Raw genomic sequence first — 27,749 nt, 5'->3', positions numbered from 1 at the left:
AGCGTGTTCCCATGGTGCCCGGTGCACCGAAATCATGTGCACTCAAGTGCAATTTCATATGCATTCCAGCAGCTCGCAAAGCTCCTTTGAGCTGCTGGAATGCAAAAGTAACCGACAACTTGACTGTCTCAGGAACTTTGAAGCGTTCTTCTTAGTCTTTGGCATGTGCCAAGTTCAACTTAAATACTTGACCTGTTTGAAAACATATTTAAACTCTGGCCTCCGCATGTTATTCAATTTAACACTAGACCCGGTGCTCAGTGCTCGGTTCAGATCATAAGCATAATATAATTTGAGCCCATTACAAAGCATTAATTTAGGGTGGTGCAATTGAATTATATTCATTACACTTGGCAGAATATTAGTCTATAGTATATTATTATTTCTTTCCAAGAAAGAACTGCATGTGAATACCATTCGGTCCACTGAATTCTATAATTATATTTAATGTAGTCTTAAGAGTGAGTTTGAGTGAGAATATATTTTTACAGATTTGTGCTTCCCAAGAATATTAAAGTATCTAAAAGAAACACAATTGTATAATATATATAAGAAGGTACATAAGAAGGTTTAAGATGTTTGATAAGAAAACGTGTTTGCTCTAAACATAAATTTAAATCCACATCGAAAAGATATGTTTAGAAAAAGTACAGACTAACATTATTTAGAATAGAGAATGATGCAAATGTTGGACTTCTTCAGCTTTTACAGTAATAGGATAGGACGGAATATAAACATCTATTTGAATCTGCACACATGTGCCAATGTATCTAAAGCCCCTTTTGACTGTCTGTCAGCCTTAGGGATCTCGTTGTTCAATTGGTGCCAAAAAACTAATGTGGATATTTTGTGAATAAATACGCCGTGTCACAAATAGGTGCAGCATTTGTTGGTCCTGTCGCTTTTTCAAGCTGCCGGTGTCCCCCCATGGAAATGACGCTGTCATGATGACACTCGACAGCCAACAGAAATTAATTGGAAATTAATTAGTTAAGTAAACTCATTCACTTCATTTCCGATTACAGCACCAAACCATGTGCCAACTGCATGGAAACTTTTCGAGTTGCGCCATCCAATAAGCCCGCCGATTTGTTGACTGACAGTAGCTTTTGCATATGACAACTGAAAAGCACAAACAGCATTTTATTTGGTGAATAACACCATAAATCTAACATCGCAGTGAGTCACAAATATGTTTTGCCATGATTCACTATGCGGAGGAGCCCCAGCACCTACATCCATATATGGAGCTGTGTTTTAATATTAATTTCCCTTTGGCTAGCTGCTACGACTGACTTTTCCGTACCGTACGGAAACAATCTAAAACAACAACCGAGCGAAAAGTTTAAGTACTTCGATTAGCTGTCCAAAACACGTCAAAGCCAAACTAAGAACATTATCAACACACTGATTTTATGTTGGCCCAAGGGCTGAACAGCATTGATATGCAAATTTTATTGCAGGCTTCAGCATATTTCCGAACGTTAACTTGCCGAGGACTTGCTGAGGCGCCTGGGCTAATGAATTGTATTTAACATATTTGTTGCTTGTATATTCATTTGAGAAAGGCAAATGAAGTTGTTTGCCTAAGTTAACTTTCTGTTGAATTAAAACTTTGCCAAGGCAGACCATAAAATAGCTGAAAAATCACTTTGCACAGTGACTCTTCACAATGGTTTAGTGTTGAAAAATGTATATTGCTGCTCTTAAGAGTTGCCACCTTGTTTAATGTGTGTGCCATTATGCTTAGAGGCTTTCTTATAGAATGTTTTAAACTATTATCAAAGCGGATATTAAAATAAGCATAAAGAATAGGTAAAAATGACATTTAGCGTTATGCAAATGTACATGAATATTTTGTAATAAAGTTTATATATAAATATATGCAACAATAGTAAAATGGATGCAGCCATTGCTATCTTCTATAGCTCTGTCCGTTTGTTCGTATCCTCAGACTATTGAAACGAATCGATAATTTAAACTATCCATAACTTGCCACGTTTTTATGAATTAATCTTAATCTGCCTTCTACAATACATTCATATTTCCAAGAGTTTTTTCGAAATGTGAACTTCTCATCAAGTACTTAAGTGGAATTGGACTCAACTACTGGGTAACTTCTGGTCAAGTATACAGCACTTTTGGCTTTTTATTATGGCTTTGTGGCATGCATTATCTGTGATTCATTCACATTGGCTGCAATTGCTGCTGAGCACTTCGGCAGTGCCCGCCCGCAGATTTGTTCAACCGAACAGAAGGTAAAGTTTGCGTTGAGCAACTCATTTAGTTTGCAATTAATTAGTGGCAACTGGCAGCGGTTGGGGCCACAAACTAAAGCGCGTGTGTACTGGGTGGAGTTTGTGTTTTTCATTAAAAACTAAATAGATGCGGCTTCAGCTCGTTTTTTGTTGTTATTGTGTTGGCACGGCAAGTTTGGAAAGCGGTTTCCGGTTCCGGTTCTGCTCCAGCTACAGCTGCAGCTCGTAGGCAGCTTTGCGAAGCCTAACAAAATAACAGCAAAAACGAATAACGAAAAGTGCTTCATACTGAATATTTTTATGGGGCGCGAAACGAAAATGCTTGAAATGCTTGACCCAATTGGCAGCAAGTGCTGATGAAAAAACATGCAAAATATTTACCCCACAGCGCATGAGGGGAGGCTCATAACGCCGCATAATCTTGGGTCAGTAAATGATTTTGCCATTAAAATGTTTGCGCATGTGTGTGTGTCTGTGAAAGAGAAGGGCCGTTTTTGTGATAAGTAAAAGTTTCTTGTTTCTTGCGGCAGCTGTGTGCGAGATTTCTATGCAACAACACGGTCTCAAGCCCCCGAGACCTAACCCTGTACTTACACAATTTGATAACCTACTTTCAGAATTGTCTTGTTATTGTTGTTGTTGTTGTTGTTGTTGTTGTTGTTGTTGTTGTTGTTGCTGTTGCTTGCAACGTGTTTGGGTTGGCAACATTAAAAATTTACACATAATGACATTGAGGCACACTTTGAGCAGCAGCTGGAAGACAGCACAAAGCGCTCGCTGCTCGGTGCACGGGGAACGGGGCACGGGCCACATTCGCACTCGCACTCATGTCCTTGAGCTTATGTTTTTGTTTGGCATTAAGAGCATGTCGAGTCACCAAGTGCGTGGGGACACTTACACACACAGCAGAAGGGGGCATTAGCAGCAGCAGCATCAGCCGTCGGGTCAGATACAGGAAGGTGCGTGGCTTCACACTGTGCAGCCTACAAACTGTGTCTACGTTTTGTTACTTGGGGGCAGGAACCGGGAAACGGAACCCGGCACGGATGTATGAGCCCTTTGTTACAATGTTCGGTTGGCTATCTGTGGGCTGTGAGCTGTGGGCGTGGCTTGGGCGTCAGTGCGCACAGCTTGCCACTTGGGAAATACTTTAAGTCCTTTGCCTTAATAGCCCTGCCTTTTTAAGTTATCGTCTCTGCGTCTCAGCCCCTTGATAGCATTTTCATTTCTTTGGTTTTTTGCTGCTGCCACCGCTCGGTTGAATTATTGTCATGCGATTTATTACGCGCAACGGGCGACGCTCTGCTGCTGCTGTCGCTGCTGCTGTTCCACATGGCGTATGCGTAACAATAATTGTAATAAAATGCACGTTATATTTTGCCTGTGGCTTCACTACGGCAGCATTGCTTGGTTCCACATGCTTCTTGTTGCTCTTCAATATGGCTATGAAACGCTGAGATGCATCCTAGGAGGTACATATTAAATATGCAAGCAGATATACTTATATTCATTTATTAAGGGCTATACGAAAATTGACCTGTCTTCGGCTGTGTCAACGCTTGTTGTTCTTTTGACACAACTTGCTTCCCGCTTGTCAATTGTCATGTACGCAGGTGTCAATTACATGCCCGCCGATTACCATCAGACACTATTTTCCCGACAAGCAGCAAATCATATAATTATGGTAAATTGCGGCCCTGATTCACAATAAAGTAATTAGAATGTGAATACAATATTTGGGAAACGCAATATAAAACTTAATGCTAAGGCAAAGGCTGCTATCAGGATACATTTCAAAGAGGCAAATAAACTCTCAATAATAATGAGATAATAATTATCATAATAATAATAGACTATTTGATAACCTTTTCATTAATACATGTGGACGCAGCAGAGAGGAAAAATCCCGAGAGATTAGATTGAAAATGGATTCTTTGTAGCAAATAAGATATATTAGTTAAGTAAGCGCAAATAATTTTTGGTCTATTATTTGTCGATTATAATATAAGAATTCAAAACAGAATGACGAGCCGAATCTTTGAACCCCTCAAGTACACATATGCTTAATCAGAAAGCGGATCTGATTTTCTCTGTCTCTTCTTCTAGCTCTAACATATGTTGCTAATAATATTCTTATAGCTGACAAAATCTTCAGTATTTGATTGTCAAGTAGCTAACAATCGAAAGCCGAATTCTTCTATGCAGCCCCTTGGTTTTAGAGCACAGTCTTAAGTAATTTCCTCCAGACAAACTTGATTAAAATGAAAGATATTTTCGAAGAAAACAAAATACTTAAGCATACAATAAAGAGTATTTATTTCACGACAGCTGTTTTTTCTTCTTTTCTCATTTAACTGCTCCTTTTGAAAAGCTTAAAGCGCATCGCGTATATCGCATTTTATGCTGACATCGAATTGGGTCCACTGTCAAAAAGCAAGACTTGAAAATTTTCCCTTATTTTTCAGCGGTCTTTCGGCACACTCGCAAACGCACACACGCACACACAGAGGGCAAATATTGACCGAATTTCGGCGAATTTGGCCATGTTTTTCGTGTTGGTCGCTTTTGTCGTGTGGTTTAGTGGTGTGTGTGTGTGTGTGTGTGTGTGTGTGTGTGTGTGTGTGTGTGCGTGGCTTTTGTCGCTGTTTTCATTGTCTGCGGCATTTGCCTAAAAGTGAGTGCGTAAATAACGCATGAAAACCCACACCAATGCAATGTGTGCGTGTGTGTGTATTTGTGGAGTATATGTATATCAGAAAATTTACCTTTACAATGTCCACAAATGCAACGTTAATTGTTGTTATTGTATTTCGTACTGGGTGGAAACTGTGGTGGTTTTTTGCCAAACTTGTTTGTTTTATTGATGCTCAAAAGCATCCACTTACACACACACACACACACACAGAGACAGAGCGCACGCCTACACACGTTGAGGTAGACGAGTGTGTGTATATGTATATAGTACACGAATGGAAACGCTTATAGGCGGACTCGAGGGTATACGATGACGAGCCGTGTGGCCACAGGCACGTCCGATACGGCGTATAGCTCGAGCGTCACTGAGCGCCAGCAGCCGCCATCGGACATTTTATTGCCTGGCGCCAGATCCGAGTGGGAGAGTCCTTGGCATTTGGAGAGCTGACGTCACTTAAAGCTCCGACTGCAGCCGAGTGCACGGTGGAGCGCAGGGCGCCTGCGTCGAGGCGAAGCTTTTAATGAGCTAAAGTCGCCTCGGAGGTAGCCACCCATCCACTCGGCTCCCTTGCCAACATGCACAAGTGTTTGTTTACGTTTTTACTGATGTTGCTGGCCGGGCACTCCGGCTATCCGCAGTCTGATCCCTGTCCCTATGCCTCGGCTGTAGCATAAGACGAAGGTCACCATCGGCTGCTCAGCATCGTCGTCGAGGCGGACTTTAAATGGCAATGCAAAATAAATTGAGGTTGTGTTGCCTTCGTCCTTTAGAGGGTACTCTTATTTTGTCGCAAATTGTGTAACGCATAGAAAGAGACCTTGTTGTTGAAGATATCTTAACCAAACTTGGAAAACAACTTGTCAACATTTTGTTTGCACTAATATTCTATACTACTATATGATCTGTTGCGGCTCCTTTGGGTAAAAGTGGTAAAGTGTTTGTATAAAAGCACTTCAAAGTAAGAGTATTCATTCTTCGGCGTGCCGAATAGATCATGTCTTTCTCGCATTTGCCTGCAAGTGACTAACAGATACTTCTACTCAACTGCTGCGCCAAGCAGCCCAATTAACCAGGACGTAAGTACGAACTCACAATCAGACGAATGCAGAGATATTTTACGAGCTGCCAGCATTGTGCTGACAACAAATTGAAATAGCTAAAGCACATTCCTTTGCATTTGCAGCAGAACAATCCTCAATTAAAACTACTGCCTGAGTCCTATGAGAGTTGCATTAAAATAAAGCCCACAAGGCGTACACTCAATTGGATGCATAGTTTTAAAACAAACTATGAAGCTCCTAACTGAGTCACGTTTTAAATAGATTAACATTTTAGCAACAAATCCAACAGATACATTTCGCAGTCAAGCTGCAAGCTGTCTCTCGATTTTTCCGCACTCATTTATTTTGTGCACATTGTTTGCCTTCTTGAGCTCTGCAACTGTCCCTCTATCATTTGGGTTCGCCACTCGATGTCATTGTTGCCGCTCCTTTATCCATTGACTTGGCAGCCACAAGTGATTGTGTGGCAAGTTTCGATGGGTCTATCGGGATAGATTGAATAACAATACCTACTCATAGACACAATTGAAGTTGTCGACCCATTCACATGTTATCTTAACAAGTTCATAAGCCGGGCATGAAGTGAATTATTTATAATACTTAAAATATTCTTCCAAAACATATATTATTTGAGCCCGACATTGTTGACGAATAAAATTGATGCCAGCGTCTATCTTAGCACAAAAATAAATTGTATGAATAATAAATTCCCATTTTCTGATTTCAATAAATATCCGATTTTGTTGTTTACATTTTTCAAAGCAGCTGTTTAAAATTGCCGTTAAAATTGCTCACAATCACACTGAATAAGCTAACAAATAAAGAAAATATAAATTTAGCAAAAAAAAAAAAAACATTTTTACTACATTAAAATAGCTGTTCGCTTTGTCAACAGATTTGAGTACAACAAGTTGGGTACTCTTTAAAATTCCTTTTAAGCTAGATTAAATATTTCAGAAATTAATAGTTGGTATCAGTCAGCCCTTTGCAGAATTAATAAAAATAGATTGAAAGGCAGAAGTTATGCATAAATGCAATGGACTGAATAGGACTGCAAATTAAATGAAAAGTACAGGGTATCGTATATTAACTTAATCTCAGATACTCTATCAGCTGACGTTTAAAAAGAATGTAAAATATAACAAAAACTTAAAATAAAGCTAAGCGCTTAGAATATTTTATATTAAATGATATTTCAAGCACACTTTCAATAATTGAATGCATATTTGTTAATATTTTTATTACAATAATTAATATTAAAAGGAAAGTTGCCCTCCATGTACACACCCACACACACTCACATATACACATACAAAACCACTTTAAATCAGCAGGTGGGGTATATAACAAGTCGAGATACTTTAAGCTCTCTTGCTTTTATGATTTATTCCAGCAAATTCAGCTTGCATTGAAATTGAACAAACTAATTTGATTTGTTTGCAGAGATACGCTAGCGACTCAGTAATTAGTTGGTTGGTCTGGCCAAATACATGCGCAGATACATGCTCGTTTCGTCTGTGCAAATACGCCGAGTATCTACAGATACGCCTTGTCCATTGCATGCGTTGGCTGGACGAGTGGAGGATGGGTGGCTGGCTGGATTGATACATGGACGTATATGAAAATGAGGCTGGCTGTCTAATTAAGCATAGTGCCTGTTGTGTATTGTGGATAGCTTGTGTTACGGAATGCGTTCATAATCCGAGCATACCTGGCCTGAGTGCGTGATTTCCATATACAAATATCTTTGTTGTGTACGTTATGTGCTTCTGTGTGTTTGTGTGTGTGTGCAAGAGTGACATCCATTGTACTGTCAGGGCATATCAGAGCTGCATTCAGGCGACAGCCCCAACTGGCTGCTTACAAAATGTTATCAACTGAATGTCAAACTTATTTTGCTCATTGTCAACCGTTTTTCACAAGCGGCTAATATAAGTTTATCAACATGGCCAACATGGCATCATCTTGATGGAGCAAAACGTGAGAGCATAGAACACAACTTTAACACACACTCACATACCCGCCTAAATTTATATGTGTATGAATTATATTTTTATCGACTAGGCAGATGCTGTGAGCAGGAAACAGCAGCACAATATGAACTTCATATAAACTTGATATACATATACATATACGTATGTAGATACTTTTATGTATAAGCAATCGATTGATGGCCGCACAGAAGGCGGGTTCATTCATCTGGCTAGGATATGCCTATAATATGCACATATTCACAAAAAACTGATAAACTGATAAATATGGCAACTATTCGTCACAGTTGGCCCCTCAATAGGTCTTCAGACACTTCGAGCAACATTTTCGCAATGCAATTTACGGCTCAGTTGTTAGTCAAATGTGACTGAGCAGCAATTGTCGCAGCAAGTGTTTCATAAACCTAGGGGAGAGACGTGCAAGCCGTTTCTCAATAGAATTGCAACAAAGTAGAAATAATAGGATTAACAAGAGAAACCAATAGACACCCTGTACTATATGAATGTGCCAGTCAATAAGATAAAGCAAGAGAAAGGCTTTAAAAAGACAAGCAGCTGAGCATTCGCTCTCTTTCTATACATTTTGTGAGCCGGCAACTTACCAGTTATGTAAGTGTTGGCCAGCTGTGAATTCAGGCAACCCATTGACAGCGCAACTTATAGGGTATTAGAAATGCTGACAAAAGCAGCAAACGTGGCAAGAACAAGAATGGAGGCTCTCACTCCACAGCATTTCGAGCTCAACTTCCACTGCGATTGTCGCTTGCAACTCCTCAACTAAAATGGATGTAGATGCAATTGTCTATTCTGCTGTCTTTCTCTCTCTTTTTCTCTGTGTGTGTGTGTGTGTGTGTGTGATTGTGTGTGTGCTTTGTCAAAGATCTGATGCGCTGCCAGGCAACCGCATCATCCTGCTCCAACTCATGCTACGCTTTGTGAAACTACAAGCGAGTTGCCCGTGCCTCTGCCGCTTTGTAGAACGGGCATGTTTATCAATGTTGTGCGCTTATCGCCGACAGCCGCCATTTTCTCTGGCGGAAATGGGCACTGGCAGCCCACGACATTGGTGTTTGGCTATAGGGGAAGGGGAAGGGGAGGCCGGTTGGCGGTGGCTGGCGTTAGCTTGACAACTTATTTCAACATCTTGTTGTTATCCGTTGTGCGCTTCCTATTTTCATTTATTGGCAAAACTTTTTGCACAGATGTGCGAAAACAAGCACAAGGTATTGTGTATATGTTTGTGGGTGTGTGTATGGGTGTGTGCGTGGGCGTGTGTGTATTGCTGTCGGCAAAGTTTTGCCATTGTTCAAGCAAACCCATACATAAATAAGCATGCATATAATATACGCATCCACAAATAAAAAACCCGTCTGTGTGTGCGCTTGCGAAATATTTGTACAATTTATTTTTATTAAAATTCCCCATTCAAATTCTCAAATTCTCTGCAACCCAAGACATAGTCGAGGACCAACTTAAATAAGCTGGCAGCAAGCAGCCATCCAACTGTTGCTAGAGTCAAAGGATGACATATGTTGCATGTGGCTTCAGATGAGAGTCAAATGTGTCTCTGCATCATATGCCACTCGGCAATTTAGTGAACGGATTATGTTCTTAGCACAAATGTTGTCGAACTTAGTGTCAGGCTTATCTCTTAACGACAGATAATCTCTAGAGTCGCTCTTAGAAAATTGAATCAACTCGAATAATGAAAATCAAAGGCAAATATCAACTAAACGTTTCGGATTCGCAAAGAACTAACAAAAATATGCCAGTATATAAACAGTTAAAATTCTATTAGTTTGTTGATTATTTTCCATATACATATATACACATCATTTGGTAAAGCTTAACTCTGCCTGACCACAATTTGAATCTATAGAATATTTAGAATTGATAGAGAACTTTTTGGCTCTCTGAATTATAAATAGGACAACAAAATTATCCTCCCACAAGTGTGGATGGACACAAAGTGGGAGGTTGCATAGCTAAATAATTTGATTAATTACGATTCATGATATGTTTAGAAGTGCAAATTTATAAAGCTGCTGATTAAGTTAGATCATTGTTCAAATGCATATTTTATTTATATGTTGTTGTGTGTTATATATGTAAATTAAATATTTCTTATGCACATGTACATGTACATGTTTTATATATTGATAAACCTCGGCTTATCTCGCCGTAATTTATGGGCATTTGCAATTGATTGCATTTTTTTAAGTTGCTTCAGTTTTTTTTTTTCATATTCTTGCCCCTTTATGGATAAGTTTTTGCGTAGTTTTGCCCATTCTTTGTCTTTCTATGTGACAGTGGAAAATGAATGGAAAAGCAAACTTGGAAAACGACGAGTCAGGAACTATAAGTACAAGAACAATTATTTGTATTACGTATACGTTGTTTAGTTGGCGCTCTTGTGTGTTTTGCCGGATATTGCTAAACGGTTTATCGCACTTGCTAGCCGAGGGACGCCTTCGACCGGAAGCAGCGATATATTATTAATGACCATAAGGCAGTTGGCATGGTTGCCAGCACCAGCCAGAGACAGACAGAGAGAGAGAGAGGGAAAAAAAAGAGAGAGAGAGAAGGAAAGAGACCACTCGAAGCTGCGCACAATGCGGCGTATGCGCAATATACATATATTCAGTTTTATATTTTATTACCGATACCCAGCGAGTTATAAATATTCACCCAGCCCGCATGCTTGGCGCCGCATTTGTAAAATCGCAATATTTTGGACAGCCTTAGGTTTTGGCTGTTGTTCCAGATCCAGATCCTTGTCCCCATTTGCGCTATTTGAAGGCAGGCAGGCATTCGCATTCCCCTTTGAGCGCTTATTGTAAAGCGCCTTAATAAGATTTTATTGCGCCGAGTCACGGGTTGTGCCCGTTTCAGTCAAACGTACGTGTTTGTGTACAACTGACGCAGATAATAAGTTCCATTCAGGATGGCATAGAGGGAGAGAGCGGGCGGGGTTCGTTGTTCATCCGTTGCTTGGTTTCTTTTTGGGTCCTTTTGTTGTGTTGCCCGCCCTGGCCATCAGGGGTGCCCCGCCTCCTAAACAGGATAATGACTGACCGTTTTGAACACCTACCCCACATTGGAACAGAATTGGCTATTTGGGATTTCATTTTGTATGCCGTCTGTGGTTATGTTTGCGGCTATTAGCGTCCAGTAATTAATATGCCCCCCGACCTATGTGGGAAAACATTTAAATGCAGCACAAACTAGTTGATTTAGGAAAAGCAATTTGTGGGTTAAACTTAAATTTCTGTGCATTTCTATGTAAATTCATGTAGACAGATCTTCAGCAAACCCAACAAGCGAATCGAAATATTTCAAGCTCTGAGTACGCTACTTAATACTCGTTTATGGTTTGTTGCCTCTTTGCACTGACATTGACAACATAAAATATGATGAGGAAAATGTAAAAAAAGGAAAAACACAATCACGATACAATTTCATGTATTCTTCATAAAAGCATTTTACAAATATTATTGCGCAAAATTTTTGTGGAAGCAGGGAACGTGCGTCCGCAGTTTATAAGCTGCTGTACACACACACACACACACACACACACGCGCGCACACATATGTTTATAATCGTACATGTGTGTACTTATGGATATATGTGAGTGTGTGTATTTAAGCGAAAATCTATTTTATTTCAAGTTGGAAATGCGAAACTGATGCAGTCAGCCTTTAAGCTACTTAGCCATATGTCAAAAAGAAAACTATTTTTCGATTGGGACACACTTTATAAATAAAATATTAAGCGAAACGAGTTTTGATTGCGATTTGTCATTTGCTAAGAAAGAACAACAATTTCTTAGCTCTTCAGTAAGTATTCCGATGTCCGACAGTATTGTTTAATATATTTGTAGTTCTGTCTGTCTAAAATATGTTTTAGTTGCCAGTTAGGTAAGCGATTAGAGTTTTTTTTCTTCTATCTGGAGTAGCTGAAGAGGTGTCGAAAAGCGAAGGGAGCTGCTGTTGAACGGATTCTTACTATTAATTTCAAAAGTTTAAAAAACATTTCACAAAATTCAAGCCGAACTTAACTGAGCTGAATGAATGATAATAATTTGAATATTGTGAAATAAAATACATCGGATTTTTAAAATGAGATTCCTTTGACAATCGTGATTCAATTTGATTCGTTTGTCTTATGGAAATACAATGCCACTTTTGCCTGCATCCAGCATTAATCTGAATTATTGCGGGCTTTTTTGAAAAACATTAACGAGTTTAAGCCCGAGAGCATATGTGGAAAGTAGGTTGACAGACTTTTTGACACGGCTGCCTATGAAAATATTTGCTTAAATAAATGTGCAGTCTGCTCCGGCGTGCATGGATATAGTTTTTCATGAATCTGTGCGGGAATTCCGCTCTCGCGTGCCTTTTTATTTGACGCGTAAAAACCACAATGTGAGCTTTTTGTTTCGCGGCACGTCGAGCCACAAGCGCATATACGCAAATTAATAAAAAAAAAAGTGAGTAAAAAGCAAAACTTCTCTAGACAACAGTGTTGTGCAGGCTCTATTTGACATTGTCTGCCGCTGAAAATGTGACCATAAATGCGGCAGCTAACGCCAGGATACCCTGGGATGCACTTAAGATGTCACGAAACTGCAGCCACAGTTGCCGCCGCAGTGTCAGCCAGTCGAGCCGACGCTACATGAGCAGCTGCCACATGTGGCACTCAACCTGTTCAGACGAAGCTCTAGTTGCCAGTGCTGGCTTCTCCTTTTACTGGCCAATAACTTTTCTGTGCCCGCCTAAGTTGGCTGTGCTGTGTGGTCCAAACTGCGGCAGTTGAACTTTTATGAGCGCCACCGATTAGTTCTTGGCCTGACACTTTATGGCCCCGCCGAAGCTACCCCCACAAATACCAGAGTCTTTGTGTATTCTGTGCGGCCATAAAGACTGTAAACGCATTGCAAAGGCTCCCTGTTGCCATAATAATGCAATGTTACACTGGTTCGATGTGTCCTGAAAGAAAGTTTGGCTAAGCTTATGCTGAGAAAATTGATCTTAAAGCGCTTTTAAAGAAGTTAGCGCAAGTTAAATTCTGCAGAATGAAGTGAGGTATCCGAAAGGCGAAATATTCCTAACCTTAATATAATATAAACCTAGATACCTAGATACCAAGATATGGGGAACGAACATATATATTTAATATTTCGATCGTTTGTTCTGACCAAGAATATTTACTACTTATGTGCTATGCACACAACTATGTACCCTATTTACCCCGTTTCCATGGATGCAGGGTATAAAAATATTTGCTGCCTTTCGCTTTGCACCCAACTAAATTGATGGCGTCGCAATCACAGAAGTTGACCCGGTCAGAGCATCGATCTAAACTCGGTCAACAAGCAAATGATGTGTGCCAGAATATGGGAAGTGGAGCAGGTGTGCGTGTGTGTGTGTGCGTACCTAGTAGCACAGCGCACATTTGTAGCCGCTTTCGCTGATTCGCTTGTGACCAAGCAATAGTTACATAAATTACAAGTGCGCGTAGAGTATAAAAAGGCAGAGTCAAGTCACCAGGCCACACTTAATGCTCCACTGTTCCACATACTCAGAAGTGTGCATGAGTGAGTGCTCGGCTCTCTGACAGCGCTTGCGGTTGCCTTCCTAATCCTTTTCCACACTGCACACACACATATGTATATATTGTATGCTGATTTTGTGTTTGACTGGCTTAATGCGTACACTTTGAGCTACTTTGTTGTGGCACAGCTGTAACCGCATTGTGAAAAACTCACAAGTACGACAAGCCACAAGAGCCCAGAACACAGAACGCACACAGGAGCTCATTAGGAGTACCTGCAGAGCTGAAGACGAATCGATTTTGTTGTGTGTCAAAGTCGAGGCTAGAATTTATATTAAGTCAATGTGTTACATCTTGTCAAAGTGGCCGCACTTACGCAAGGCATCAAAGCAAAGATTTTTAATTAAGCAAGGCTACTTTTCAAAGGCAATCGGTGATGAATGAAAAGTGTATGAGTTGGAAGGTGTTTTTGACACCTTATTGGGCCGATGTCTGCCTGTCTGCTAATATATCTAATATAAAAAATAAATAACTGTGGCCTACGTCTACACATAGCATACGCCAGAAAAGCTCACATCCATTAAAATTCCATTCTTCTGCAAATCACAAACGCAGCTGAAAACAGGGTATCTCAATATCGCGCACTCTTGTTGCGAATTTCTGGTTTCTGTCAGTTGCAGAGCATAGTAACAGAAATTGTAAAAATACGTGTAATTCAATTGGTCGGAAATAGTCTCACGTATTTCAGTTGTAACCCGTGACGATTGCCATAAAAATACGCTGAGCTGTTTGCTGGTGGCGTTGGCTCCTTTTTTGGGCAACCATTGCAGATGTCGTGACTGAAATGCCAAATTGATCGAAATTAAATGCTTCGACTTACCTCAGCTAGTTGTTAAATGCGACAACTTGACAACTGTCGCCAAGCTTTGAAAGTAATAATAAAAAAGAACTGAAAACCAATTAGAAAGCAGACCGGCTTCATTTAAAGCATTATTGCAGCCGAGTATTTGGAGCTGTGTAGCTGCAGCTTAACGCACACTGCAAATCCAATCAAATGTGAACGCTGCGCTTTTTCATAGCCTACCCCCAGGCGCTCTGGGCTCCTGGACCAGAGCACAGCTGGTCCATGAACATCCAGAAGAAAAGATTTAACTTGTCTGTCGTGCTGCTCAGCGTAAACAAAATTATTTCCAGCTGCGTTGCTCTTGCTTTGTGCAACATTTAATTGGGTTTTCTAGCATATTAGATTTTCCATTCTCATCCTGGTGGTGTCTCCCATTCGTCCCAGCCAGCCTACACTTCGGCATCAGCATAAATTTGAATACAAATGCATCCGAGCCAGTCTCTCAACTGCAAACTTAAAGCTCACAATACTTGCAGCTGCTCTTCGCATCCAAATTTAAGATACGCACTTTCTGTTTGTATCTGTGTGCAGCGTAATGCAGATTTTTGCGATACTCGAATGTCAGATGTGAAATTCAAGAGCTTTCAAGTATAAAAACAAAAGACAGCAGCCAAAGCATGCGAGCAGAAAAAATACAAATACTGAAGAGCGTAAAACAATTCTCTGAATGCAAATTTTATGACCCGACCGAACAATGCGAATGCAAACTATCCAAAGAACTACGCATAAGGCTGCTGCAGTTGTAGAACCCTGCCAGACTGTCAGATACTCAGAAGCACGTATTTTTTATGAGTTGGGTGAAATCGCTTAAATCGAGATCTTAAGCCAAGCTTACAAAAAAATATATATACATATATACACTCAAGTTCTTGAGAAATTTTAAATCTCAATCTCAAAAGCAATGCAATGCAATATTAAATGTCAAAATAGAATAGTCGATAAATATAAACTGCTTCATTCAAGCACTCATTAATTGAGAACAGGGTATGGTTAGCCAAAGCCACGTCGATTCATTTTCATATGCGTATCCTGGATACCTGTTTACGCTCACATCACACTCACACACACGCACATACACTCACATGCTCGCATGTGTGGCGTGGAACACGTATCTCAGATTTTTCATGCATTCAGCAGGCAATGCCAAAACTTTGCCTGGCCCGTCCCCCTCTGCGCCGCAGTTCACCCCTCCGCAGGGAAGCTGTCACTGGGGCTGTCAAGTTGCCTTGTGCAATTGTCATGCTCTCTCTCTCTCTCTCTCTCTGTCTCTCTGTCTCTCTTGAAGAGCGCACTCTGCCTCTGCTCTGCCTGTCAGCGGTTGTAACTCTATTTGTGAGCATCCGTTGGAGAATTTAATAAGTTGGTCGCATCATCATTATCATTATCGCCATCAGCATTACGTTTACCTCGAGTGTAACCGGTTTGCCGTACGCATTTGCCATTTTTACCTTGTTCCCCCTCCCCTCCCATTGTGCTTCCCCTTCCCATTGCGTTTTGTCATTCAGCGACTGCGACTGCGACAGCACGTTTTTCATGTGCGCCATTTTGTAAGTGGGTTATTTAGCGTAAGTAATGCAATAAGTCTGTTAGTTTTCATATTTCCTGCCGTCTGCAGCTGCAACTGCATCTGCGTGTAATCCACAGCTATCCGGAGTCTTGACTGCCAAAAAAAAAAAAAATGATATAAAAAAATGTACAAAAAAAAAACGGAGCAAAAGCAAACTTTTTGCACGGCACAAAAACAGAAAGATGATACGGCCAAACTGAATTAGCACGGCACGAATCTGCCCGCTCCGGAGCTAGCTGCTCCTGGCAGCCGCTGAGGATGGATGGCCAACTGGCTGGCAAGCTTTTGTGTCCCGGGCAACACTTGCGCGCGAGCTCTTTAATTCATTGCAAAGAATTTTAATTCATTTTGCGAAACTCACTTTGAGCAGATTACCAAAGTTAAAGCTAACGTTGCACGCGAATGGCAAAGTGCTTCTAATGGTCAATTAACTAAGTGCAGCTGCTCTTTCATTTCAGCTCGAGCAGTGTTTCCTTCAGCCACAAGTTACGTCTGAGGCACCAAGTACGAGTACTTGTTTTTTTTTCCTTTGCTCACTGTTGCTACAATCCGTAACGCTTCCATCTGACTTTTATCAGCTTCCTTCTTCCTTTTGACTTTTATCAGCTTTTTTGGCTTCCCTATTTTGTCTGACGGACTGTCCGATTTAATTGCATCGCAACTGCGAATTGCCGAGCTATGCAGATGCAGATGCAGCATTTGCCAGCTGCTGGCGAAATGCCATCGGAAATTGGGCGTTACAGATGTCAATGCAGGAATTACAAATAAAGAAATGTTCAACTGTCTCGCATCTACTCATATAAAACTGTTCCGAATGATTGTCTGACTGTCCGACTGACAACTCATGTCATAAGAGTTGAGAGACTGAGTTATGTGATGACAAATTAATGGAAAATAGTTCTTTCTACTAATCTTTATATAACTAATTTTAACCGTAAAACAGAGACTGTTTGTTTTCGTGATAACTCTTGCTATTTTTGAATACCACCTTACTATGCAATTCTCATCAACTCAAGTAAGTCCTACAGGTTTTCATGACTTGATTACAACTCATTTCTGCCACTTACATTGAATGTTTGCATCACATTGTGCTTTTGATAAGCTCCAACTTAATAAATAGAATAACCTGAATATTCCGTAGATTTTCCATTAAAAGCAACAAAATAAGTGAACTTATTTAGCTGACAGCAAACAGTTTTACAACTTTTTTTTATTAAACTTTTTCTTCAATTTAATTTCAGAAGTTTCAGTTCCTCAGTTCCTCCTGTCGTTATATATATATTTAGCTTTTGTATTTGAAAAATACAAAGCCAAAATGCAGTTCTATGATAACTTCAGCAAAAATTTCAAGTTGAGTGAAAAATAAACTTGGCTGCTTCTCAGCTCGGTGTATTTAATGTTGACTTGAAACAGTTGCATATTTTTGAGAACATTTCACGTAATTTGAGAGAAAATTAATTGTTTACACTTGAAACACCCTGTAGGTAAATGTAGCTTGAACAAAAAACTTATGAACGTCTATTATTGCAGCGAAATACGACATCTAGGCATGGCCTTATATGGTGGCTGGCAGTGGATAATTTTTGGTGGAAAACCGACCTACCATAAAGAGAAACGACGAAATGAACGCGTACGTGACAATAAAATGAAATGTGTAAAGGCTGTCTGTGGTGAGAAGCGGGCAAGGGGGAGCTGAGAACGTGAGTATGGACTCTGCCAGAGACAGAGACACAGACCAGAGACAGAGACACAGACCAGAGACAGAGACAAGGAGACACATTGCTGTGTCGCTTGTTTGTGGCTGCAGCTTCAGTTGCCACTTGCAACTGCCACACGGCCGCCCAGTTGCCAGCGCCCAGTTTTCATAAGCGGAGCAAAGAAAAACAGCGAATTGCGAATGCAATTTGACAAATTTATTTGCAACGGCAGCAGCAAACGCGACTTGAGTGCAGATATGCGGAGAGTTTTGTGTATGTGCCTGACAAGTACATAGAATACATATTGTGCACACAAATAACGAAATGCAACTTCTTTAATATTGTAGCATGCCACATATGAAGAAGCAGAAAAAAAAAAAGAAAATGATAGAAATTTGCCAACTTCCGGCTTGCAAAAAGTTATATGCAAATGGCAACTGAGAGACCCGATTTGTGGCATAAGGAAGCTGCACGAAATCGAGTTACTCCGCCAGCCAGCACGATTTTAATAAAAAGTATGGCAGAGCATCAGTCGCTGGCAACGTCACCTGTTGCAGATGTGCAGGTGCGAGTGCAACTGCAACTTGGAGTCTGACGACACATGACTGTGAAAAATTCATTTAAAATGTGCTCCAGAAGCACGCATTAGACACACTCAATTTCCTATTCCATTTTCCTGTTGCTGAGCCACACTAACGCCATCCGGGTTCGACACCGACGAACGCCCCCAGAATTCCCATTTCTGTGTATTGGAACGCGCCGGCTCTGTCGGCATTTCATATATGCCCCTGGCTGCATCTGCATCTCTAGACGCGCAGCTGCGGCTGCCGGAATTAATGCCTCGCCCGAGGCAGCTGTCTCCCATTTCCCATTTCCCTGCCAGCTAACGTGGCAGGTGCACATTACACAACATTCCTCGGGGCTGTGTGCCATATGCTGGCCCAGCTCTAAGTAGTTAAAGTGAAACCCATCGAGTTTGCCAATGTCTGTCGTCAGCTGAGAGAAGTGCGTCAAGTGCTTGGCAACAAATTAAAGATGCATTCAAATTGAATCACGCAACTAACTAGCTAAGTTAATATTTACAACTGTCTGTCTCTCAAGTATTGCCCATTTTATCAGGGCTGCGAGCGAAACTAAATTCCTGCTGGTTCAGCTCACGCTTCGAACCAGCTCCATGTCGTTTGGTTTAGTTCGTGAATCTGGTTTTGGTACCCCCAAGAGTTATTCGAGTTAAACCAAAAGACTTATGCATAAAAGTATGACTCGGTTAGTTTTTCGGATCGATTCATGTTAAAAAGTAAATTGTAATTTTAGCCTGCAGCCCTGGCAGCAATACCAAAGTACACAGATTTGCTGGGTACTTTTAGCAAGCCTTATTTGTCGTCCTCATTTAAAATGCCACATGAAGCATCTACGCAATGGTCAAATGGACACAGCGAATAGCGCCCAGAAGTGCACGCTGCTTGGATAAGGGTAATAGGATTTTCGGGGCAGTGGCAGTCCATTTCAATTAGTGGCCACCGTGGCAGGTGGCAGGCGCGCAGGTCCCGTGCCAGTCGGCTGCTATCATTTAATTTGGGTGTGCCGCTTCCCATGGCCTGGTATAACACACACATTTCGGGCCTCTGGTGCAGAGTGCCATTAGGAATGTGAAATTTGTCCCATTGAGGTCAACTGTCCACAGGTAAATAATAACAACACCTGCACTAGCACCGCACTGATGCGTTTTAAGCATAACTTTAAGGTTATGCCACGCGAATGGGCTATTTTCGGGTTTTATAAAGCACAAAGTAAACACATCAGCTTAAATCGACAAAGCAAAGTCGTATTAAAAAACAAGTAAGAGGTTCTAGTCAGGAGCTCCCGACTAGGGGATACCCTGAACCCTCTCCCTCTTCAACATCAAATGCATATATATATATATATATATATTCTATTTTAGAAGCTAGGAACACCTACATCTAAAATTTCAAGTCTATAGCTCTTATATGATCTGAGATCCTTGCGTACGGACTCGGCCATTGATGCTGATCAAGAATATATATACTTTATGGGGTCGGAGATGCTTCCTTCTGCCTGTTACATACATTTGGATTTTGCACAAATACAATATACCCTTATACCCAGTTTTAATGGGTTCAGGGTATAAAAAAAAAAACACAGGAAAATACTTTATTGCTCGAGTTTTTATGCTTTAGGTGCTACTCCAGCTGGGTTTCATCTAGGGCCTGAGGTCTGAGTGGCTGTCTCTCACTCAGTATGACCATAAAAAACTGTCTGCCTTCCCAAGGCAAAAGCTAACAAAGGGCCACGCCCCCAGCACAGAATGCGCGTTTTATGGCTTTCCAATCGCAATCGCTACTCCTTCCTGTTGTTTGCCCCGTCCATGTCCCTTTGGACGCTTGACACTACGGAGATAACGGAGCGCATCAAATCATTTCGTACTAATGGAATTGCATTGATGTTGATGTTGATGGAACTTTTATTTTTCTACGAAAGATACAAGGGCTTTGTCATCATATTTGATAAAGTACAAACACCAAATCGAATCCCAGTTTCGGATCTTTATCTGTATATACAGGAGAATATAGAAAATATATATATCCTATTACCAGCTGAAGGTTTAAGCCAGCTTTGTGGCCTTATGTTGGGCTTGCTAAGCGGTGTCTTCTAACTGATTTACTTTAGGATTTAATTCAGGCTTAAGAGTAATTAGGAGTTGCAATGTCCACCTTTGGCTTTGAGTCTTGATCGGATTAGGTTTAATGAATGCCCTTCTCTTCTTAACAGGAACTGTAAGGCTGCTTGTGAGGGCATTTCTCATTCGTATTTCCCAAATATTCGCTTTTCGTCACGGTCCAAGTGTTTCTGCGGTTGCCTTTTAAAGATTTCCATCCAATCTACACTCAAAAACAAAACGCAATTTTTGGCGGTTGGCCATCTTTTAGTTTTTATGGACTTTTCGCTGGAATTGAAGCACACGTTGGCAGGATGCTGGCCTGGCTAAGAGCCCATTCTAGACAATGCTGATGAAACGGCTTATTGAATTTGGGTGCGGAAATTGCTGTTTGCTCTGTGCGTAATATTGAATGGAAATCACAGAAATCTGCATAGTAATGCTGCCTCACATACATATATACATACACGTATATATGTATATGTATATATCTTTATCTAAATATGTGCACACAATAGAGACAAATAAAAGAGTCGTACTACCCCACTCACAATTGCCAGCAAACTGTTTGCGTGGGTGGCATTTGGCTCGGGTTCGGGCTTGGAGCGGGAAGTGAGAAGGGGGGTTTGGGTAATACATCAAACGAAATTAAAACGCACTGCGGCAGACGGCGGTTGGAGGTGAAGGCAGGCTGCAGGGCTGAAGGGTTGGCAAAACATTTGCCACTGGCTAAAATAATGAACACCAGGAGCCGACCCCGGCCCAGAGCACGTGTTCGCGCCGCGGGGCTGCAGTTGCGGGGAATTCGGCGTAACTGTCACTCAACGGAAAACCCAAATGAAAATGTATCAAAAAGCTGCGCCAACTGGGCCAGCAACTGCGACAGACTGTTGCTTCTTTGTTGCTGTTCTGGCAGTTGTTGCTTTTGTTTCTGTTCTGTTCTTGCTGCTGCTCAATTTAGTCCATTGGCTCTAGTTACCCCATCGCCAGACAATTGCTCATGGCCAGCTTTGCCCCAGCTCCGAACGCGCCCCTGCCCTTCCTCACGCCCACGTCCAGCACGGCTGAACAGAGAGTTGCAGACATGACGGCGCTGGGGTTGAAAGTGCATGACACACAATTGTTTCCCTGACACCCACCCAACCAGGCCAGACCATTAACATGCACAGCCGTACGTGAACCCGCCCAACCACCAAATTGTTTTTGTGGTTACCAGCTGAGTTTACGGTTACACATTTTCTGCTTTTACCTTTAAAACTTGGGTTCGTTTTATATTGACATCATTTCTGCATGCAATCTAATAAATGAATGGTTTACGGGGGGTGTGTGTGCTTGGGTGGGTGGGTGCTTATATGGAACAACTGCAGGTGCTCAATTATAATGGTTTCGCATGCTCCCGGACCCCTACCCGAATGCCCGTAAAGCTGAGCTTCCGGGATGAATTGCAGCTATCGCATGTCTGTAATTTATTACCTGTATTAAATACACTATTCACAGAGAATATGTCACTGTCTTGAACCAGCGACATTCCATTGATTCACAGGCTCGCATTGATTCATTGGCCCATAGATAAATTTGAAGCCCGACTAATTGACCAATTCATTTGTTATTGCGACAAGATTCAAACATAAACATACTATGTGGATAACCAGAAGCACATATGTATATATTTTATAAATACCCAACCACCTGGCTGCATTCATAGGTGCAAAGCTTCTGATTTATATTTCCTATTATTTATATTTATCCCCAAAGTCGGTTGGTGTTACTGCTGTATTATTGCCTATTCAATCGCAATCTAATCAATAAATTGGTTAATTTGTGAGAAAATGTGTTTTTTAAGGCGTATAACACTTAAATTACCTTGATTAGGCTGAATATAATATCTTATAGTACTAGCTGCCATTTGTTTAATATGCTTTTTCGGGGTAAACAAATATTGTTTTTCGCTTGTCGCCTTAAGATTTAATAAGAGATAAAAATTAATAGGTTCGTGTTATAGGAAATGGGCATACATAAGTAGTTTTCCAGTAATAATGTGATTCACAAACTCTTTAAAGAGATTTTACGATTTCTGACAGTCAAAGATTTAACATTGAACTTGGAACTAGTTCTTATTAATATTACTGATATCCCTTTAAGCTTCTTTATTCTTTTCAATTTTTATTCGTTAATTAAATGTACTTATTGTATAAGGAATTATCTTTCTTTCTCTTTCTTTCATACCTGATACAGCTTTTACTTCGCTGCTCTCTCATATCTGCATAGATTTCGCCTTTCTTTGCGATTCTCATGGTTTAATGGTGTCTTAATGACATTTTGCGAGTAAGGTTACACGAATATGAATTAGGTTGATATCTTCTTTAAGTCAAGCACGTACGCTTTTAAACATCTACAAAATATGGAGTACACAAAAAGTAACCAAATCTTGTGAGTTCTGGCATGTGGCAGTGGCTTTTATGGTTTTAATTAAAATTTTAATTACGCATTTTTCCGGTCAGCTCCTGTGACCTTTGAGCCCGGGAATAACAACCAGCAGCAGCACATCTGGCGAGCCTATAACAAGCCAACACAATCTCAAAGCTCTAAAGAAATGACAGAAATCTCAGTAAGCGGTGGTTAGCGAGGCAAATCGTAGCTATCCGCACTGCTTCAATATTTACGACACTCTCCGCAATCGTTTTGAATTTAATTTGCTGCTTTTTTTGGAGAAATCTAATTAATTTCAAAAAATGTATGTTAGAGATGGTCCGACAGTGACATCCACAAGTAAACATAACAAGGGAGGGGGGACTCAACCTCAAATACCAACAATTGCAGCAATACAAATTATTTAATTTGCTCTGAGCTCTGTTGCCTGTGTATGGAGCACAATGTGTACTCAGCATGGTCCGCATTGTATATTGGGAGGGCTGAGGCATTGACCAGTCGCCAGTCATGGTTGGGCAGCCAGTGACCATTCACCGCCCAGTCGCCGACTCGCCCACTCGCCACTTGTCATTCTCGCCCGACGCGTTGCCGTCATTTAATGTCAGTCGAGTTTTGGCATTCGGATCACGTAACTTGTGTGCCACCAGCACTTTTTCATTTTCATTCACTTATGCACAGTGCGGCCCAGGCCCCAAGAAACATCATCACGCACTCACCAGGCCATAGAGATCCCATCCGAATGGTTGGCTCTTGGACTCAGCTTCTGCTCATGCTTCTGTTTCTGATTTGTTTTTGTTGTGGTGGTACTTTGAAGCTGACGCTGACAAAGTGACAAACCGAGCAGCTGACGGACTGACATTGAAATTGAATCGTGGAAATTTCGTGGGCGTACGTGGCGTATATACTATATATATACACAGCGAGTTTTATAATGTAATTTGCACTTAATTGGCCAGAAACAAGCTTTGCAATTACGCATCCCACATTCAAATGTGCACACAGTCTTTCAGTCTGCTCTGCTCTCTCACATATGATGGCAACGGGTCGTATAAGTAATCAATTTGTGTCATTTTTCCGTTTGAGTCTTCAATAATAATACTTATAGAGCATTCATTTACCTGATGAGAACTGGATTTTCATTGAACACCTACCAAAATTGTTAATAAATGAAGCGTTCGATAGGTAAGCTTTCCTCTGAATATGCTCGGACAGACTTATTAGACTTTAGCTTTTATGTGTGCACTCACATAAATTTCTTTAAGATTTTGGCAAAAAAACAAAGTTCAATTTACATCCCATTACTAGAAAGTTGTTGATTAGCTCGTTGCAGTTGAGCAGAGCAGCATTTGTTAATCAAGACTTCTCCTATAACATACCAATATTATGCTGCATTATTATTTATAGTGTATACTGTTCTGATCAAAGAACTAAGGCAAACAGCTGAGCCGGGTGCAAAGTTCTTGGACGGATGGTGTGTTGAGTAATATGCAAGCGCTGCGAAAAAGTTGCGTGAAGCGTTCGCTTTTGTGGCTGGCTTATCGGGCAGGCGGAAGGATAAAGTTTTTACGAAACATCTAAAACTGTTTGGGCCAAGCCGCGGACCAGGCCGGGCCCAGAGAATGGCCTGGTAACGCTCTTTCAGTCTTTGGCTCGGGTTGCCCTGGTTAACAAAATAGCGTCGGCACATAATTAATTGCACTAAAGAGATTAGTTGCTGTGCATAAGTTTCCGCGGCACAAGAACACAACAGCACAGTTGGGTGAAGAGTAGATCCGGCGCGTAGTCGCCAGCCATGGCCCTCTGTCCCAGTCCCAGTCCCAGTCCCAGTCCCAGTCCCTGTCCCGGTCTCGGTCTCAGTCAATAGTTGCACACGCAATGCCGGCGCTGACTTACTTCGGCCCCCTGCCTGAGCCAAAGCTGACGACGACGCCGCAGTTTGCACCTGTCGAGCAGCTCGCCCACATTCTGCACGCAATCTAATTTAGCTGGAACAGAGAAACGTGCCCGGCGTGGAAATAGCAGGCCAAAGTCCGCCCCCCCCCCCCTTTGCCACACCCGCCTGTTAATATCGTTAAGGAGCTCAGGATACGGAACTGACTGAGTTGTGATATCTTCATATTGAGTGCTGGTCAATACTCCTAATTAAATTCCATAAAGTCAACTAAAATCGCAGCAACTCAGGAGCTAACAACTTTGAACGTTGCGTCCAACTATAATCGACTGCGCCATACTCTGTTCAGAGTCTTCTTCGTTATTCGGCTAGCGACTTTCAGACAGCAAACCCAAGGAAATGGCTTTCGAACTGTGATCTTATATATAATAAAATTTCAATAAAATTTACTTCAGCGCTTGAAAACGTCTTAAATCAGCTAGTCAAGCATTTCAGGTAAATTGTTTTTGATGGGTTTCCTTTGTGAATTGAAAAGAGAAATATGAAATTTCTTGCCAGTCCATAAAGAAATTGAACAAACAGCCAGAACAGCCAGGCATCCCATGATGATTGATCACTACAGGTGCACAGACACAGAGGAAGGCGGGCAAGAGGATGACTGGTGGGTTGTTAGGGGAAACAGCTCGAGTCAAGGACCCGGCGGAAGGCTGCGAGGCCACCCAAAAGCAGGCAGGCGTTGCTTGGAGGCATGACTGAACTTGGCGTTGGCTGCAAGATGCAAGCAATTATTTTGAGGGTTAGGCAGCGCTGCCATGCAACTCGCTCAAGGATAATGCACTTAAGCCCCCTAAACTGGTAGGGATTGCGCAAGTTACCGTAACTCAGCTGCTGCTGTTCGCCTTTTGTACCTGCATGCACATGCATACGAGATGCGCGCCCGAATTTGAATTATTCATCATTGTTGCAGTTGCAGTGGCAGTTGCAGCAAAACGAGGGTTGTTTCGCACGACCCTGCAGCGTGCCGTCCTTGAGAGGGTTGGCGGCAACAGGCGACGGCAACGGCGATGGCATCTACATTGTGCATTTCCCGCATCCACAATATCCACATTAGAAATCCAACATTGTTGCTGCTGTTGTGTTTGGTGGCAATTCGAAAGCAATTTCTGCAGCATTAATCATTCCCCTTATCCACACATGACACTCGACCGCCTGACCCTGCCCCCAACAAAAAGCAAGCAACCACCCACACACACACACACACACACACACAGAGTCGACGAACCTTTTGTCTAATGTTGACAAAACGCATTTTAAGCTCTTCAGAATTGCCCTCTTTTGTTTAGTTAGTTGACTGCTGCCCACTGTGCCACACATATGTACATATGTATGTGAGATGCGCAAGGGGAAGCTCTGCTCAGCTCAGCTCTGCTCTGAATTTGAATTTGGATTTTCGAATTGGGCTGTTCCTTGTTTTCGGACATGGATTTCGCATTTGACCCTTAATACGAGCCGACTCTGGCCATCTTTGTTTACCAAAACCCTTAACTACTTTATTGTATAGCTGTTGACTAAATCTCTTCAATACGCCAGTTGCGCATTTTACATGTGAGTGCCTGTGCCTACACTGAGCGAAAGGAGATCAACTAAATTACATATGAAAATGGGACATTGATACTTTCGTATGCAAATTTTCTGCTTAAAAAGGAATTCAAAATTTAAAAACAATTAACATTATTCTTATTATATTATTAATATTATTTAATTTCCTAAATATATTTAAAGACCTAGCTTTTCATTTTCCATAAATAAATTTCTATTCAAAAAGGTTTTAAGATAATCATCAAATTCAATATATATAGATATCATTAATTGATATATATACACAACTTTTCAATATATATAGTATAACAAAAAAATATGATATGGATCGAACGGTTTTATTTGTACAGCACTCACCAAATATTTTCCACGAGCGAAAGTAAAACTTTGCGCAGTTATTTTTCACAGTTGCTGCAAATGCAGGACAAATTAACACACGACGAAAACGAGAGACAAAAAATTGAAATGGTCCCGTTGCAACTGCCGCTACTGTCTCCGCGTGTGTGTGTGTGTGTGTTTGTGTGTGCGAGCGTCTGTCGCCGCGTCCCTAGCCGTGTCCGTGTCCGTTTCCGTGGACGCCACGCCCGCGGCTTTGCTGTGGCACTAAGCAAATGGCTGTGCGAATAAAAACTAAAACTCTGCGCTTGTTTTTGTTGTGTGATTTTCACAGCACACGATTGGGATGAAAGTTTATTCAAGGCGGCCGAGGGTGGGCGAGGGTGGCTGGAACGCTCCCGTTCACCCTTGGATAGAGGCGCAACACGGCGTGTTTAAGTCACAGCTAGCCCGCAAACTGCACAGTGTACGTTGTGTGTGTTTAATGTTGCAGTTTATTTGATTTTTTTATTTAACTTTGCACTTGCACCAACAGACATACATACATACAGACATAGATGATAATAATGTTGTAATTATTATTTATATGTTTAGAGAGTATATCCTCACTACACTTCGAACACTTTTTGCAGAAAAGTTATTGCGCCTTATGCTGATGCAATGTTAATTTCAATTTCAACCCCCTGCGCCTTTGCGACAGACAGCGACATTTATTTTTGTTTACTGTTCGTTTTTGGGTTTACCGTTACCGCACTCGCGAACGTCTTTCGTCAAACTGGCAAAAAAGTCGCACACTCACCGTAGAATTTCTCAATTGAACTTTGGAAAGTAGAATTGCTGTTTATTACAGCAACAACTGAAAGCGTTTATTCAAAAGCTCCGCTTAAGCACACTCTCAGTGCAATCGCTCTCTCGCTCTCTCTCACTCTCACTCGTACACCCACACGTTCACGCTGGCCTGCTTGGTCAGAGTTGGAGGCGGCATTGACTGTGCAATAACACAAAGCTGGCACAATAAATGCGACGCAACAGCGCGACGAGCTTTGAACGACAACCACCCAAAAATGGCCAACGACGCGTGTCGTTGAAA

At 41.4% G+C, this 27,749-nt stretch overlaps 1 protein-coding gene across 5 annotated transcripts in view; it reads right to left on the bottom strand.

The window, feature by feature from the left end:
* Positions 1-27,447, bottom strand: part of Liprin-gamma (liprin protein kazrin) — a 45,175-nt gene extending 17,728 nt beyond the window's left edge. For 3 of the 5 annotated variants that reach the window (XM_015173562.3, XM_015173561.3, XM_015173558.3), the window contains exon 1: positions 26,681-27,447. The gene's annotated coding sequence lies outside the window, so the exon portion shown is untranslated. Of the gene's footprint in view, positions 1-5,023; positions 5,303-26,680 lie in introns of those variants that run through there. The other 2 variants (XM_015173557.3, XM_015173559.3) reach the window with 2 other exon arrangements.
* Positions 27,448-27,749: the final 302 nt, after the last annotated feature.

Source organism: Drosophila virilis, chromosome 5, assembly GCF_030788295.1.
Source record: "Drosophila virilis strain 15010-1051.87 chromosome 5, Dvir_AGI_RSII-ME, whole genome shotgun sequence".
NCBI lineage: Eukaryota > Metazoa > Arthropoda > Insecta > Diptera > Drosophilidae > Drosophila > Drosophila virilis.
Note: the sequence above shows the minus strand (reverse complement) of the source record. Positions and strands in the feature narration are given on the sequence as shown.